Below are 16,069 nucleotides of genomic sequence, written 5' to 3'. Positions count from 1 at the left end.
GATGAAAAATCTGAGAGGGAAATTAAGAAAACACTCCCATTTACCATTGCAAGAAAAAGAATATAATATCTAGGAATAAACCTACCTAAGGAGACAAAGACTTGTATGCAGAAAACTAAAAGACACTGATGAAAGAAATTGAAGATGATACAAATAGGTGGAGAAATATAACATGTTCTTGGATTGGAAGAATCAACATTGTGAAAATGACTCTAATACCCAAAGCAATCTACAGATTCAGTGTGATCCCTATCAAATTACCACTGGCATTTTTTACAGAACTAGAACAAAAAAAATTCACAATTTGTATGGAAACACAAAAGACCTCGAATAGCCAAAGCAATCTTGAGAACGAAAAATGGAGCTGGAGGAATCAAGCTCCCTGACTTCAGAGTATATTACAGAGCTACAGTAATCAAGACAGTATGGTACTGGCACAAAAACAGAAATATCGATCAGTGGAACAGGATAGAAAGCCCAGAGATAAACCCACACACATATGGTCACCTTATCTTTGATAAAGGAGGGAAGGATATACAGTGGAGAAAAGACAGCCTCTCCAATAAGTGTTGCTGGGAAAACTGGACAGCTACATGTAAAAGTATGAATTTAGAACACTCCCTAACACCCCAGACAAAAATAAACTCAAAATGGGTTAAAGACCTAAATGTAAGGCCAGACACTGGTAAACTCTTAGAGGAAAACATAGGCAGAACACTCTATGACATATATCACAGCAAGATCCTTTTTGACCCATCTCCTAGAGAAATGAAAATAAAAACAAAAATAACCAAATGGGATCTAATGAAACTTAAAAGCTTTTGCATAGCAAACAATACCATAAAAAAGACCAAAAGACAACCCTCAGAATGGGAAAAAAATATTTGCAAATGAATCAACTGATAGAGGATTAATATCCAAAATTTTTAAGCAACTTAGGCAGCTCAATAACAAAAAATTAAACAACCCAATCCAAAAATGGGCAGAAGAACTAAATAGACATTTCTCCAAAGATATACTGATTGCCAACAAACACATGAAAGAATGCTCAACATTCTTAATCATTAGCGAAATGCAAATCAAAATTACAATGAGATATCATCTCACACCGGTCAGATTGGCCATCATCAAAAACTCTAGAAACAATAAATGCTGGAGAGGGTGTGGAGAAAAGGGAACACTCTTGCACTGCTGGTGGGAATGTAAATTGATACAGCCACTATGGAGAACAGTATGGAGGTTCCTTAAAAAACTACAAATAGAACTACCATACGACCCAGCAATCCCTCTACTGGGCATATACCCTGAGAAAACCATAATTCAAAAAGAGTCATGTACCAAAATGTTCATTGCAGCTCTATTTACGATAGCCAGGGCATGGAAGCAACCTAAGTGTCCACCAACAGATGAATGGATAAAGAAGTTGTGGCACATATATACGATGGAATATTACTCAGCCATAAAAAGAAATGAAAGTGAGTTATTTGTAATGAGGTGGATAGACCTGGAGTCTGTCATACAGAGTGAAGTAAGTCAGAAGGAGAAAAACAAATACCATATGCTAACACATATATATGGACTCTAAGAAAAAAAAATGTCATGAAGAGATTAGTGGTAGGACGGGAATAAACACAGACCTACTACAGCATGGACTTGAGGATATGGGGAGGGGGGACGGTAAGCTGTGATGAAGTGAGAGGGTGGCAGGGACATATATATGCTACCAAATGTAAATTAGATAGCTAGTGGGAAGCTGCTACATAGCACAGGGTGATCACCTCGGTGCTTTGTGACCACCTTGAGGGGTGGGATAGGGAGGGTGCGACAAAGGGTGACACAAGAGGGAAGAGATATGGGAATATATGTATATGTATAAGTCATTCACTTTGTTGTAAAGGAGAAACTAACACACTATTGTAAAACAGCTATACTCCAATAAAGATGTTAAAAAAAAAAAAAAAACCTACCTAAGGAGACAAAATCCTGTATGCAGAAAACTATAAGACACTGATGAAAGAAATTAAGGATGATACAAACAGATCTCCATATGATATATCATGTTCTTGGATTGGAAGAATCAACATTGTGAAAATGACTATAGTACCTAAAGCAAACTACAGATTCAATGCAATACCTATCAAACTACCAATGTCATTTTTCACAGGACTAGAACAGGAAATTTCACAATTTGTATGGAAACACAAAGGAACCCAAATAACAAAAGCAATCTTGAGAAAGAAAAATGGAGCTGGTGGAATCAGGCTCCTGGACTTCAGACTATTCTAAAAAGCTACAGTAATCAAGACAATATGGTACTGACACAAAAAACAGAAATATAGATCAATGGAACAGGATAGAAAGCCCAGAGATAAACTCACACATATGTGGTCACCTTATATTTGATAAAGGAGGCAAGAATATACAACGGAGAAAAGACAGTCTCTTCCATAAGTGGTGCTGGGAAAACTGGACAGCTATATGTAAAGGAATGAAATTAGAACACTTACTAACACCATACATAAAAATAAATTCAAAATGGATTAAAGACCTAAATGTGGGGGCTTCCCTTGTGGTGCAGTGGTTGAGTGTCTGCCTGCCGATGCAGGGGACACGTGTTCGTGCCCCAGTCCAAGAAGATCCCACATGCCACAGAGCAGCTGGGCCCGTGACCAATGGCCACAGAGCCTGTGCTCCACAATGGGAGAGGCCACAACAGTGAGAGATCCGTGTAGGAAAAAAAAAAAAAAAACCTCTTAGAGGAATACATAGGAAGAACATTCTTTGACATAAATCACAGTAAGATCCTTTTTAACCTACCTCCTAGAGAAATGGAAATAAAAACAAAATTTAAAAAAATGGAACATAATGAATCTTAAAAGCTTTTGCACAGTGAAGGAAACCATAAACAAAATGAAAAGACGCCCCTCACAATGGGAATAAATATTTGCAAATGAAACAACTGAGAAAGGATTATTCTCCAAAATATACAAGCAGCTCATGCAGCTTAATATCAGAAAAACAAACAACACAATCCAAAAATGGGCAGAAGACCTAAATAGATACTTCTCCATAGAAGATATACAGATGGCCAACAAACACATGAAAGGATGCTCAACATCACTAATCATTAGAGAAATGCAAATCAAAACTACAATGAGGTATCACCTCATACCGGTCAGAATGTCCATCATCAAAAAATCTACAAACAGTAAATGCTGGAGAGGGTGTGGAGAGAAGGAAACTCTCTTGCCCTGTTGGTGAGAATGTAAATTGATACAGCCACTATGGAGAACAGTATGGAGGTTCCTTAAAAAACTACAAATAGAACTAGCATATTACACAGCAATCCCACTACTGGACATATACCCTGAGAAAACCATAATTCAAAAAGTGTCATGTACTAAAATGTTCATTGCAGCTGTATTTACGTTAGCTAGGACATGGAAGCAACCTAAGTGTCCATCAACAGATGAATGGATAAAGAATATATGGCACATATATACATGGAATATTAGTCAGGTATAAAAAGAAATGAAACTGAGTTGTTTGTAGTGAGGTGGATGGACCTAGGGTCTGTCCTACAGTTTGAAGTAAGTCAGAAAGAGAAAAACAAATACTGTATACAAAACGTATATATGGAATCTAAAAAAACAATGGTTCTTATGAACCTAAGGGCAGGACAGGAATAAAGACACAGACATAGAAAATGGACTTGAGGACATACGGAGGGGGAAGGGTAAGCTGGTATGAAGTGAGAGAGTAGCAATGACATATATACCCTAACAAATGTCAAATAGATAGCTAGTGGGAAGCAGCAGTATAGCACAGGGAGATCAGCTCAGTGCTTTCTGATCACCTAGCGGGATGGGATAGGGAGAGTGGGAGAGAGACGCAAGAGGGAGGGGATATGGGGATATATATGTATACGTATAACTGATTCACTTTGTTATACAGCAAATACTAACACAACATTGTAAAGCAGTTATACTCCAATAAAGATGTTAAAAAAATAAAAAACAAGAGTAATGCTTATTTAAACAGTGGGATTTTTTTTACGTGTGTGTTTCTCTCACTGCTCATACAGCATACCTAGTTCCTGCCTTGGCTCCAAATCATAACCAGATGGACAGTTATGTCTACTTGGTTAATTATGTCTGATTTACAACACCTGAAATTGCTGAATAACTTAGACTAATGGTACCAACACATAGAATTAAGTGATGGGACCTAAATAATATTATTGATAAATTGCATACAGGTTTATTTAACAAGTAACTTAGACACCTGGAGCCATCAGCAATATGGAGACCATCTTTGTAACCTTGTTTAGATCCCAATCTATTCTTACCAGGTATTTGTAATCACCTCTCATCCTTCCTTAGTCTCAGGTATCTTTTTCTTCAATTCCACCTAACCACTGACATTTACTGAAAAGTTACTATATGCCAGGCCCTATATATCTGAGATCTTCTTTACATTTTATCCTATTTAAAACGCCTGAGGTAAGAATTATTATCCCAGGTGAAGAAAATAAGACTCAAAGCAGTTGTGTTATAGCACAATAACAAATATTAAATCTTATATTTAAACACATGTCCCCTTTTATACTGTGATAAATGTTGTCACTGCAGGGACTCTCAAAAATTCTCTTCATATTACTTGTATGTTATTACTCTCCATTTATTTACTTCCTGAAGAAGCAATTATTAATTGCCTACTCTGTGCCTGTCTTGCTGAACTTACTTTTGGCAGATACCAAGATTTTGGCTTTATTTTACTATCTGCTTTGGACTTTTTTTAAGACTATTTTTTTAGGGAAGAGTTTTAGATTCACAATAAAATTGAGAGGAAGGTAAAGAGATTTTGCAGATTCCCCTCCTACATGCATATGCATGTAGATAGCTTCCCCCATTATTAACATTCCCCACTAGAGTGGTATATTTGTTATAATTGATGAACATACTTTGATATGTCATGATAAATAGTTTACATTAAGGTTTACTTTTAGTGTTGCACACTTTGTGCATTTGGACAGATATATAATGATATGTATCCATTGTCCTAGTATCATACAAACTAGTTTCACTGCCCTGCAAGTCCTCCATGTGCCACCTATTTATCACTCCTCCCTAATCCCCACTACTTTGGATTTAAGAACATATGCATGTTACATGAAGTGCTTGTGTTTGTTTTTCTTTGTAATCAATTTCCTTTGCTGAAACTTGCATGTTATACTTAAATGTATACTTCCTATGACCATCTGTTCCTCTCCTACCCAAAATTGAGGTAACTATCTAAATATCCAATCACTTAACTGAGAGAGCTTGGACTTCCCTGTCCTCTATGGAAATCCTTTCTAAGTTTCATGGCTGAAGGATAAACACTGTCATTAGTTGCCTCTTTCTTGTTTGTATATTTTTGACCAACATGACTAGATTAGCTACATAACTAAAGTGGCACATGGTGATCACGGGTCTCATATCCAGTATGTGCTTATTGATAATTTAATTTTTCAGATTTTACTGACTTCCAGTGTCTGCACTGATTGTGTCTTTCTCTGATATCTATCACTAATGGAATACTTATTAGCCAAGCTCTGTCCTAGGCACTTTCTATATGTTATCTGGTTTAATACTACCCACAATAATCTGAGGTAGATATTATTACTATTTCAATCTTATAATAAAGAAATGGAAGGAAACTTGTTACTGGTATATAGTGAAGTTTCTTTCATCTGTTCAGTTTAAAATCCTTGGAGTCAACCTGAAGTTCTCTCTTTCTGTCATACTTATGTCTAATCAAATAACAGATAACACTGGTATTACTTTCAAAATATATCCAATTTATAAATATTTCTCACTCCCTTTAGTCCTACCTCTCTGTTCCAAACTGCTATTATTTATTTCCTGGATTACTAAAGTAGTCTTCCAGCCAGTATTTTTGCATCTGCCCACTTCCTTAACCTCTCTCCTTAATCTATACCACCAACTCCAGTTCTTCACCCTAAGTATACAAAGTAAACTTTACAAAATTTGTCAGACAATATCATTTCTCTATTCAGACTCTGCAATGCTTCATTTCATCTCATTCAAAGTAAAAGCTGAAGTTCTAACAATGAAGGAGTGACCAAGATAGCAGAATAGAGCAAATAATTATGAGAATGACCTGAAGGCTAGCAAAAAATATTTTCCACAACTAAAGATATAAAGAATTACACAACAAGGTGCAGTATAATGAAGAAATCCCCTTCCCCCAAATGTAGGAAACCCACAGATGGGAAGATAGTCACAACTGCAGAGGTTCCCCCAAGGAATGTGTGGTCCAAGGCCTACATGAGCTCCCCAAACTGAGGGTCATGCACAAGGTAAATAAGCCCTGATTATGTATGACTTTTAAGGCCAGTAGGCCTTGGTACAGGAGAGGTAGAGGGCTACAGAAAACAGAAATTCCATTCTTAAAGGCTTCATGCAAAAATCTCACATGTTCCAAGACTCAGGAGAGAGGCATATTTGAAAGGCTCCTGGATCAAACCCAGTCACTGATCTTGGAGAGATTCTCAGAGAAGAAGGAGGTAACTGGGATTCCCATTGGGGAATCACTGGTGACAACCATTTTGGGAACCTTGTTCTACCACAAGAACACTGATGCTGACTAGTACCTTTTTGGAGTTCTCCCTCTAGCTTATTAACACCAGGGGTTTACCTGCCCACCACCTGGTTGGTACCAGTTCCAGGACCCCATAGACCCTGGCTTCAACCAACAGCAGAGAAACACAAGCACCCTCTAGTTACTGCAGTCTGGTACCCTGGGCCCAGCCCCACCCACCAGCAGGCCAGCACCAGACCTGAGACCCTACTGTCAGCAGTGCTGGGACCTGACTGCACCTACCAATGGCCAGTACAAGCTCCAGAGCCTCCCAGATCATACAGCTGGACACACTGACATCCACACCCACCCCTCAGTGGCTGATAGCTTCTGTGTAAAGCAGGGCCTGACGACTAACTTGGCCATGGACCAGGCCTCCTACCAGTGTGCACATAGCTGTTGGCCCTGCCAGTGGAAGGGTCCATGTGGTGCATAGGGAGGAGACATAGAAGATATAGCTCTGTTGACCAGAAGGCAGTGTGCTACTGGACCCCATAGGATGTGTCCTACATAAGGCCACTTCTCCAAGATCAGGAAATATAATTGACCTAATACATAGAAATAAAAACAGAAAAGTAGGTAAAATGATGCAACAGATGAATATGTTTCAAACAAAAGAACAACATAAAAACCCAGAAGAAGAACTAAGCAAAGTGGAGATTAAAAAATCTACGTTTTTAATCAAGGTAATGATCATGAAGATGCTCAATGCACTTGGGAGAAGAATGGATTTAATACAGTGAGATATTTTTAAAAGAGTTATAAAATATTTTTAATGAAGAATATAATAAATGAAATAAAAATGTAATCAAATGAATAAACAGTAGATTAAATGATACAAGGAATGAATTAGTAAAAGAAAACACAGAGTATTAGAAATCTCCTATGCTGAACAGATAAAAGAAATAGAATTTCTAAAAATAAGAAGAGTTTAAGAGACCTTTGGAACAACACCAAACATACTATAATTCTCATTATAGTGGTATCAGAAGGAGAAGACAGAGAAAAGGGGAGAAAACTTATTTGAAGAAATAATATCTGAAAATGTTCCTATCCTGGAAAAGAAAACAGATATCCAGGTCCAGGAAGCACAGAGAGTCACAAACAAGATGAACCCAAAGAGGTCCACACAAAGACACCTTGTAATTAAAATGGAAAAAATAAAATAAAGACAGGATCCTACAAACAGGAAGAGAAAAGCAGGAAAAGAAAAAATTATGTACAAGGGAATTCCCATAAGACAACTAGATGGCTTTTTAACAGAAACTTAGCAGGCCAGAGGACAGTGGCATGACATATTCAAAATGATGAAAGAAAAAATCCTACAAACAAGAATACTCTACCCAACAAGGCTATTCTTCAGATTTGAAGGAAAGATCAAGAGTTTTATAGACAAGCAAAAACTCAGAGTTCATAAGCACTAAGTTGGATTTGTAAGGAATGTTCAGGGGAGAGTGGATCAAGATGGCAAAGGAGTAGGACGTGGAGGTGACCTTCACCCTACAGATACATCAAAAATACATCTACATGTGGAACGACTACCACAGAACATATACTAATCACTAGCAGAAGACCTCAGACCTCCAAAAAAATCTCCACGTAACTGGGTAGGGCAAAAGAAAAAAAAAAAAAAAGAGAGAGAGAGAGAAAGGAATTGGGATGCGACCTGCACTCCTGGGAGGGAGCTGTGAAAGAGGAAATGTTTCCACACATGGGGAAGTTCCCTCACTGTCAGGGAGTTTGGTCAGGACAGAGGGGAACTTCAGAGCCTCAGAGGAGAGTGTGGCAACAGGTTTGCAGAAGGCAAAGCAGAGGAGGACCTACACAGACAACCAGTGCTGACTGGTACTCCCCAGCCTGGGATGCTCATCCATTGGGGTCAGCAGGATCTGGGTTCTGAGGCTCGGACTTTGGAGGTCAGACCCTGGGGAGAGAACTAGTGTTGGCTGTGTGAAGACAGCCTAAGGGGGCTAGGGTATGGTGCGCCACAATGCAGGGAGTCCAGGAAGAAGACTGGGCCTGCCAAAGAGGCAAGGCACCATTGTTGGGGTAGGAAGCAAGGAGAAGGGCTGGCCCATCATAGGAGCTTCTTTCTCTGCACAATCTCAGTGGCAGGTCACCACCAATACAAGCTACAGGGGCAGGCATGAGCCACTACTGCCATCTTGGACTCCAGAGGAAGGTGCAATCTGCTGCTGTCACTGAAGGTCCTGAGAGTGGGTTCAGGGCACTGTCTTCACCTTCCCAGGAGTGTGTGGGGCCCACCAACACCAAGTGTCCATGACCCAAAGCCAAATACTGCCCCTGCTTCCCTGGGAGTACATGCAGCCAGTGACTTCTGCCAAGGGACCTGCAATTGGGAACTAACAGCTTCCCCCACCTTCCTTTGAGCATGCACATGGGGCATATACCTGCACACCACCATCAATGGGATAACAACCAGCGCACACTGAGGAAAGAGATGGCAAGCATCCAAACCAAAAACCACCCTCATGCAAAAAAAAAAAAAAAAATTAAAATCCACACAAGCTATTCAGGAATGCTCCCGCATATAAAGCCCTCTAAGAATACAGTAGATAATTGTTTCTCTTAAACTCAGAGTATAAGAGAAATATAAGCAAAATGAAGAAACAGAGGAAATACTCTCAGTTAAAAGACCAAGAGAATGCCACTGAAGGAACAAACAATGAAACAGACTTCTTCAGTCTAATAGTCCAATAGTCTAATTTCAAAAAGGAGATACTGAAAATACTGAAGAAATTAAGAAAGGTTTTTGATAGAAATACAAATTACTTTAAAAAGGAACTAGAAACTATGTGGAGGAGCCAAGAAAAATTAGAAAATTCATTTGCTGAGAAAAAAGCTGAGAAGGAGGCAATGAGTAGCTGAATGAATAATGCAGAAGAAAGAATAAGTGACCTTGAAGATAGAATAATGGAAATTACCCAATCAAAAGGAACAGACAGAAAGCCACCCCCACCAAAAAAATGAAAGCAATATTAGAGACATATGGAATAATATAAAGCAGACCAATCTATGCACAATAGGGATTCCAGAATTAGAAAACAGAGAAAAGGGGACTGAAAATGTATTTGAAGAAATTATGGCTGAAAACTTCCCAAACCTAAAGAAGGAAACAGATATCCAGATACAGGAAACACAGAGGGTCCCAAACAGGATGAACCCAAACAGACCTACACCAAGACATATTATAATAAAAATGGCAGAATTTAAGGATAAAGAGAGGATCCTAAAGGCAGGAGAAAAACAGAGTTCTTTACAAAGGAATCCCTGTAAGGCTATCAGCTGATTCCTCTACAGAAACACTGCAGACTAGAAGGGAGTAGCAAAATATTTTCAAAGTCTTGAAAGAGAAAAATCTGCAACCTAGAATATTCCACTCAGCAAGATTATTATTTAGAATAAGAGGAGAAATAAAGAATTTCTCAGACAAGGAAAAACTAAAGGAATACAGCAATACTAAACCTATGCTAAAAGAAATATTGAAATGTCATCTCTAACTAGAAAAGAAGCAATAAGATATAGGAAGAAGGAAATCACAGTTGGAAAGTAAATCACTTAAATTAGCCAGTATACAGATTAAAAAAAAAAAAAACCTATTTGTGAAAGCAATGATAAACACAAGGAACAGCAAAAAGATAAACATAAAGATGTAAAAAGGGATATCAAAATCATAAAATGTGGAGGAGAGTAAGAAAATGCAGATTTTTTTTTTTTCTTTAGAATGTGTTTGAGCCTATATGGCTATCAGTCTAAAGCAAGCAGATATAGGAAGGGGTTAACATACTTGAAAAAGAGGGCAACCACAAATCAAAAACAAACAATAGATTCAGAGAAACCAAAAAGGAAAGAACACAAGCATAAAATAAGAGGAAACCATCAAACCACAGAAAGAAAAACAAAAAGCAAAGAAAAGAATAAAGAAGAAACAAAGAATCAACTGGAAAACAAGGTTTGAAATGGCAATAAATATATATGCTTCAATAATTACCTTAAATGTCAACTGACTGAATGTTTCAAACAAAAGACATAGAGTGGCAGACTGGATAAAAAACAAGAGCCTACAATATACTGCCCATAAAAAACCCACCTTATGGCAAAGGAAACACACAGATTGAAAGTGATGGGATGAAAAAAAATATTTCAGGCAAACGAAAATGACAAGAAAGCAGGAGTTATAATACTCATATCAGATAAAATAGACTTTAAAGTCTTATAAAGAAAGATAAAGAAGGACACTATATAATGATAAAAGGATAAATACAAGAAAAGGATATTACACTCATCAACTTATATTCATTTAATATAGAAGCATCCAAATACATAAAACAAATACCAACAGACAAAAAGGGAGAAATTGATGGGAATACAATAATAGTAAGAGACTTTAACACCCCACTCACATCAATGGACAGATCTTCTATACAGAGCATCAATCAGGCAACAAAGTTCCTAAATGATACAATAGAACGATTAGACTTAATTCTTATGTTCAGGACATTACATACAAAAAAAAAAAAAAAACCCACAGGATACACATTCTTTTCAAGAGCACACAGAACATTCTCTAGGATAGACCACATACATGGGCACAAAACTAACCTCAACAAATTTAAGAGTATAGAAATTATTTCAAACATCTGCTCTGACCACAATGGCATGACACTAGATATCAACCACAGGAAAAGAAATGAGAAAAGAACAACTACGTGGAGATGAAACAAAATGCTACTAAAAATCCAATGGATCAATGAGGAAGTCAAAAAGGAAATTAAAACAGGGAGGGGATATAGAGATATGTGTATATATATATATATATATATATATATATATATATATATATATAGCTTATTCACTTTATTATACAGCAGAAATTAACACAACATTGTAAAGCAATTATACTACAATAAAGATTTTAAAAATACTTTGAGACAAGTGACAATGAAAACACAACCTTACAAAATCTATGGGATGCAGCAAAAGCAGTTCTTAGAGGGAAGTTCATAGTGATACAGGCCTTCATAAAAAATAAGGAATATCTCAAATCAACAACCTAATCTACCACCTAAAATAATTAACAAAGAAGAACTAACAAAGCTGAAAGTCAGAAGAAGGAAGGAAATAATAAATATCAGGGAGGAAATAAATAAAATAGATATTAAAAATGGAAAAAATCAATAAAACCAAAAACTTGTTCTTTGAAAAGGTAAACAAAATAAGTAAACCTTAGGGCAGTCTCACCAAGAAGACAAGACAGAGAAACCAAATGAATATAAGAAATAAAAAAGGAAAAATCTCAACTGATACCACAGGAAAGAGAAAAAAAAAAAAAAAAACTAAGAGAATACTATGAACAATTAATTATATGTCAACAAATTTGACAACCCAGAAGAAATGGACAACTTTCTAGAAACCTACAGCCCACCAAAACTGAATCAAGAAGAAATAGATGATTTGAACAGATCAGTCAATAGAAGTGAAATAGAATCTGTAATGAAAAAAGAAAAACTCCCTACAGACAAAAATCCAGGAGGCATCTCAGATGAATTCTACCAAGCATACAAAGAATAACTTATACTCGGGAGCGAGAAGATGGCGGAAGAGTAAGACGCGGGGATCACTCTTCCTCCTCACAGATACATCAGAAATACATTTACATGTGGAACTTCTACTATAGAAAAACCACCGAACGCTGGCAGAAGACCTCAGACCTCAGACCTCAGGCAAGAAACCCCCCCACGTACCTTGTTAGGGCAAAAGAAAAAAGAATAAACAGAGACAAAAGAATAGGGACGGGACCTGCACCAGTGGGAGGGAGCCGAGAGGGAGGAAAGGTTCCCACACACTAGAAGCCCCTTCGCAGGCGGAGACTGCGGGTGGCGGAGGGGGAAGCTTCAGAGCCGCGGAGGAGACCTCAGCCAACAGGGTGCAGAGGGCAAAGCGGAGAGATTCCAGCACGGAGGATCGGAGGATCGGTGCCGATCAGCACTCACCAGCCCGAGAGGCTTGTCTGCTCACCTGCCGCGGCGGGCGGGGCTGGGAACTGAGCCTCGGGCGGATCCCAGGGAAAGGTCTGGAGTTGGCAGAGCGAAGAAAACAGCCTGAAGGGGTTAGCGCACCACGGCTGGCCAGGAGGGAGTTCGGGAGAAGTCTGGAGCTGCCGAAGAGGCAAGAGACCTTTTCTTCCCTCTTTACCTCCTGCTGCGCGAGGAGAGGGGTTTAAGCGCGCCCCAGAAACGGGCACGGAGCTGCCGAAGAGACAAGAGACTTTTTCTTGCCTCTTCGCTTCCTGGGGCGCGAGGAAAGGGAATTAAGGGCACCACATAAAGGAGTTCCAGAAACGGGCGCGAGCTGCGGCTGTAGGCGCGGACAACAGAGACGGGTGTGGGACGCTAGGGTTGCTACTGCCGCCACCAAGAGGCCTGTGTGCGAGCGCAGGTCAGTCCCCACACCGCCCCTCCTGGGAGCCTGTGCAGCCCGCCAGTGCCGGGGTCCCGGGATCCTGGGACTGCTTCCCCGGGAAAACGCGCGGCGCGCCTCGGGCCGTGCAGCGTCACGCCGACCTCTGCCGCCGCGGACTCGCCCCACATCCGTGCCCCCCCACCCACCGCCTGAGTGAGCCAGAGACCACGAATCAGCTGCCTCATTAATGCTCCTCCTTTGACCCTACCCTCTCTGAGCGAAGGACAGACGCCCTCGGATGACCTGCGCGCAGAGGCAGGGCCAGGTCCAGGTATGAGCCCCAGGAGCTGTGCGAACAAAGAGAGGGGGTGGTCCCTCCCAGCAGCCTCAGAAACAGCGGGTTAAAGCTCCACAGTCAGCTTGAAGTGCCCTGCATCTGTGGAAAACCTGAATAGACAGCGAAATATCCCAGGTTGAGGAAGTGGACTTTGGGAGCAAGATATACTATTATTTTCCCCTTTATTCTTTTTGTGAGTGTGTATGTGGGTGCTGCTGTGTGAGATTTTGTCTGTGTAGCTTTGTTTTCACCATTTGTCCTGGGGTTAGACCGACCTTTTTTTTTTTTTTCTTTAATAGAAATTTTTCTTCTTAATAATTATTTTGTAATTTTAATAACTGTATTTTACCCTACTTTATTTTGTCTTCTCCCCTTTCTTTCTTCCTTTCTTCCCTCCTTTTCCTATTTCCCTCCTTCCTTCCTTCCTCCCTTCCTTCCTTCCTTCCTCCCTTCCTTCCTTTATTCCCTCCTTCCTCCCTCCCTTCCTTCCTTTATTCCCTCCTTCCTTCCTCCCTTCCTTTCTTCCTCCCTCCCTTCCTTCCTTTATTCCCTCCTTCCTTCCTCCCTCCCTTCCTTTCTTCCTCCCTCCCTTCCTTTCTTTATTCCCTCCTTCCTTCCTCCCTTCCTTTCTTCCTCCCTCCATTCCTTTCTTTATTCCCTCCTTCCTTCCTCCTTTCCTTTCTTCCTCCCTCTCTTCCTTTCTTCCTCCCTCCCTTCCTTTCTTTATTCCCTCCTTCCTTCCTCCCTTCCTTTCTTCCTCCCTCCCTTCCTTTTATTCCTTCCTTCCTTCCTCCCTTCCTTTCTTCCTCCCTCCCTTCCTTTCTTTATTCCCTCCTTCCTTCCGCCCTTCCTTTCTTCCTCCCTCCCTTCCTTTCTTCCTTCCTTCCCTCCTTTCCTCCTTTCTTCCTTCCTTTCTTGACTTTCTACTATTTTCTCCCTTTTCTTTTGAGCCGTGTGGATTAAAGGCTCTTGGCACTCCAGCCAGGTGTCAAGGCTGTGTCTCTGAGGTGGGAGAACTAACCTCAGGACACTGGTCCACAAGAGACCTCTCAGCTCCACGTAATATCAAACGGCGAAAATCTCCCAGAGATCTCCATCTCAACACCAAGACCCAGATTCACTCAAGGACCAGCAACGAAAAGTGCTGGACACCCTATCCCCAACAAAGAGCGAGACAGGTCTACAGACCCATCCATTAGCAGAGAGGCTGCCTAGAATCACAGTAAGGCTACCGACATCCCCATACACGCCCCCAGATGTGGACCTACCCACCAGGGAGACGGGATCCAGCCTCATCCACCAGAACAGGGGAACTGGTCCCCCCAACCAGGAAACCTGCTCAACCCACTGAACGAACCTCAGCCACTGGGGACGGCCACCAAAAATAGATAGAAATTCGAACCTGCAGCCTGCAAAAGGGAGACCCCAAACACAGTAAGATAAGCAAAATGAGAAGACAGAAAAACACACAGCAGATGAAGGAACAAGATAAAAACACACCAGACCTAACAGATGAAGAGGTAATAGACAATCTACCTGAAAGAGAATTTAGAATAATGATGGTGAAGATGATGCAAAATCTTGGAAATAGAATAGACAAATTGCAAGAAACAGTTAACAAGGACCTAGAAGAAATAAAGAGGAAGCAAGTAACGATGAGCAACACAATAAATGAAATGAAAAATACTCTAGACGGGATCAGTAGCAGAATAACTGAGGCAGAAGGACGGATAAGTGACCTGGAAGATAAAATAGTGGAAATAACTACTGCAGAGCAGAAGAAAGAAAAAAGAATGAAAAGAACTGAGGACAGTCTCAGAGATCTCTGGGACAACATTAAACGCACCAACATTCGAATCATCGGGGTCCCAGAAGAAGAAGAGAAAAAGAAAGGGACTGAGAAAATATTTGAAGAGATTATAGTTGAAAACTTCCCTAATATAGGAAAGGAAATAGTCAACCAAGTCCAGGAAGCACAGAGAGTCCCATACAGGATAAACCCAAGGATAAATACGCCGAGACACATAATAATCAAACTGTCAAAAATTAAATACAAAGAAAACATATTAAAAGCAGCAAGGGAAAAATAACACACAAGGGAATCCCCATAAGGCTAACATCTGATCTTTCAGCAGAAACTCTACAAGCCAGAAGGGAGTGGCAGGACATATTTAAAGTGATGAAGGAAAAAAACCTACAACCAAGACTACTCTACCCAGCAAGGATCTCATTCAGATTTGATGGAGAAATTAAAACCTTTACAGACAAGCAAAAGCTGAGAGAGTACAGCACCACCAAACCAGCTTTACAACAAATGCTAAAGGAACTTCTCTAAGCAAGAAACATAAGAGAAGGAAAAGACCTACAAGAACAACCTGAAACAATTAAGTAAATGGTAATAGGAACGCACATATCAATAATTACCTTAAATGTAAATGGATTAAATGCTCCCACCAAAAGACACAGACTGGCTGAATGGATACAAAAACAGGAACCATATATATGCTATCTACAAGAGACCCACTTCAGACCTAGGGACACTTACAGGCTGAAAGTGAGGGGATGGAAAAAGATATTCCATGCAAATGGAAATCAGAAGAAAGCTGGAGTAGCAATTCTCATATCAGACAAAATAGACTTTAAAATAAAAACTATTACAAGAGA

This window comes from Kogia breviceps, chromosome 17, assembly GCF_026419965.1.
Source record: "Kogia breviceps isolate mKogBre1 chromosome 17, mKogBre1 haplotype 1, whole genome shotgun sequence".
NCBI classification, from domain to species: Eukaryota; Metazoa; Chordata; class Mammalia; order Artiodactyla; family Physeteridae; genus Kogia; species Kogia breviceps.
Note: the sequence above shows the minus strand (reverse complement) of the source record.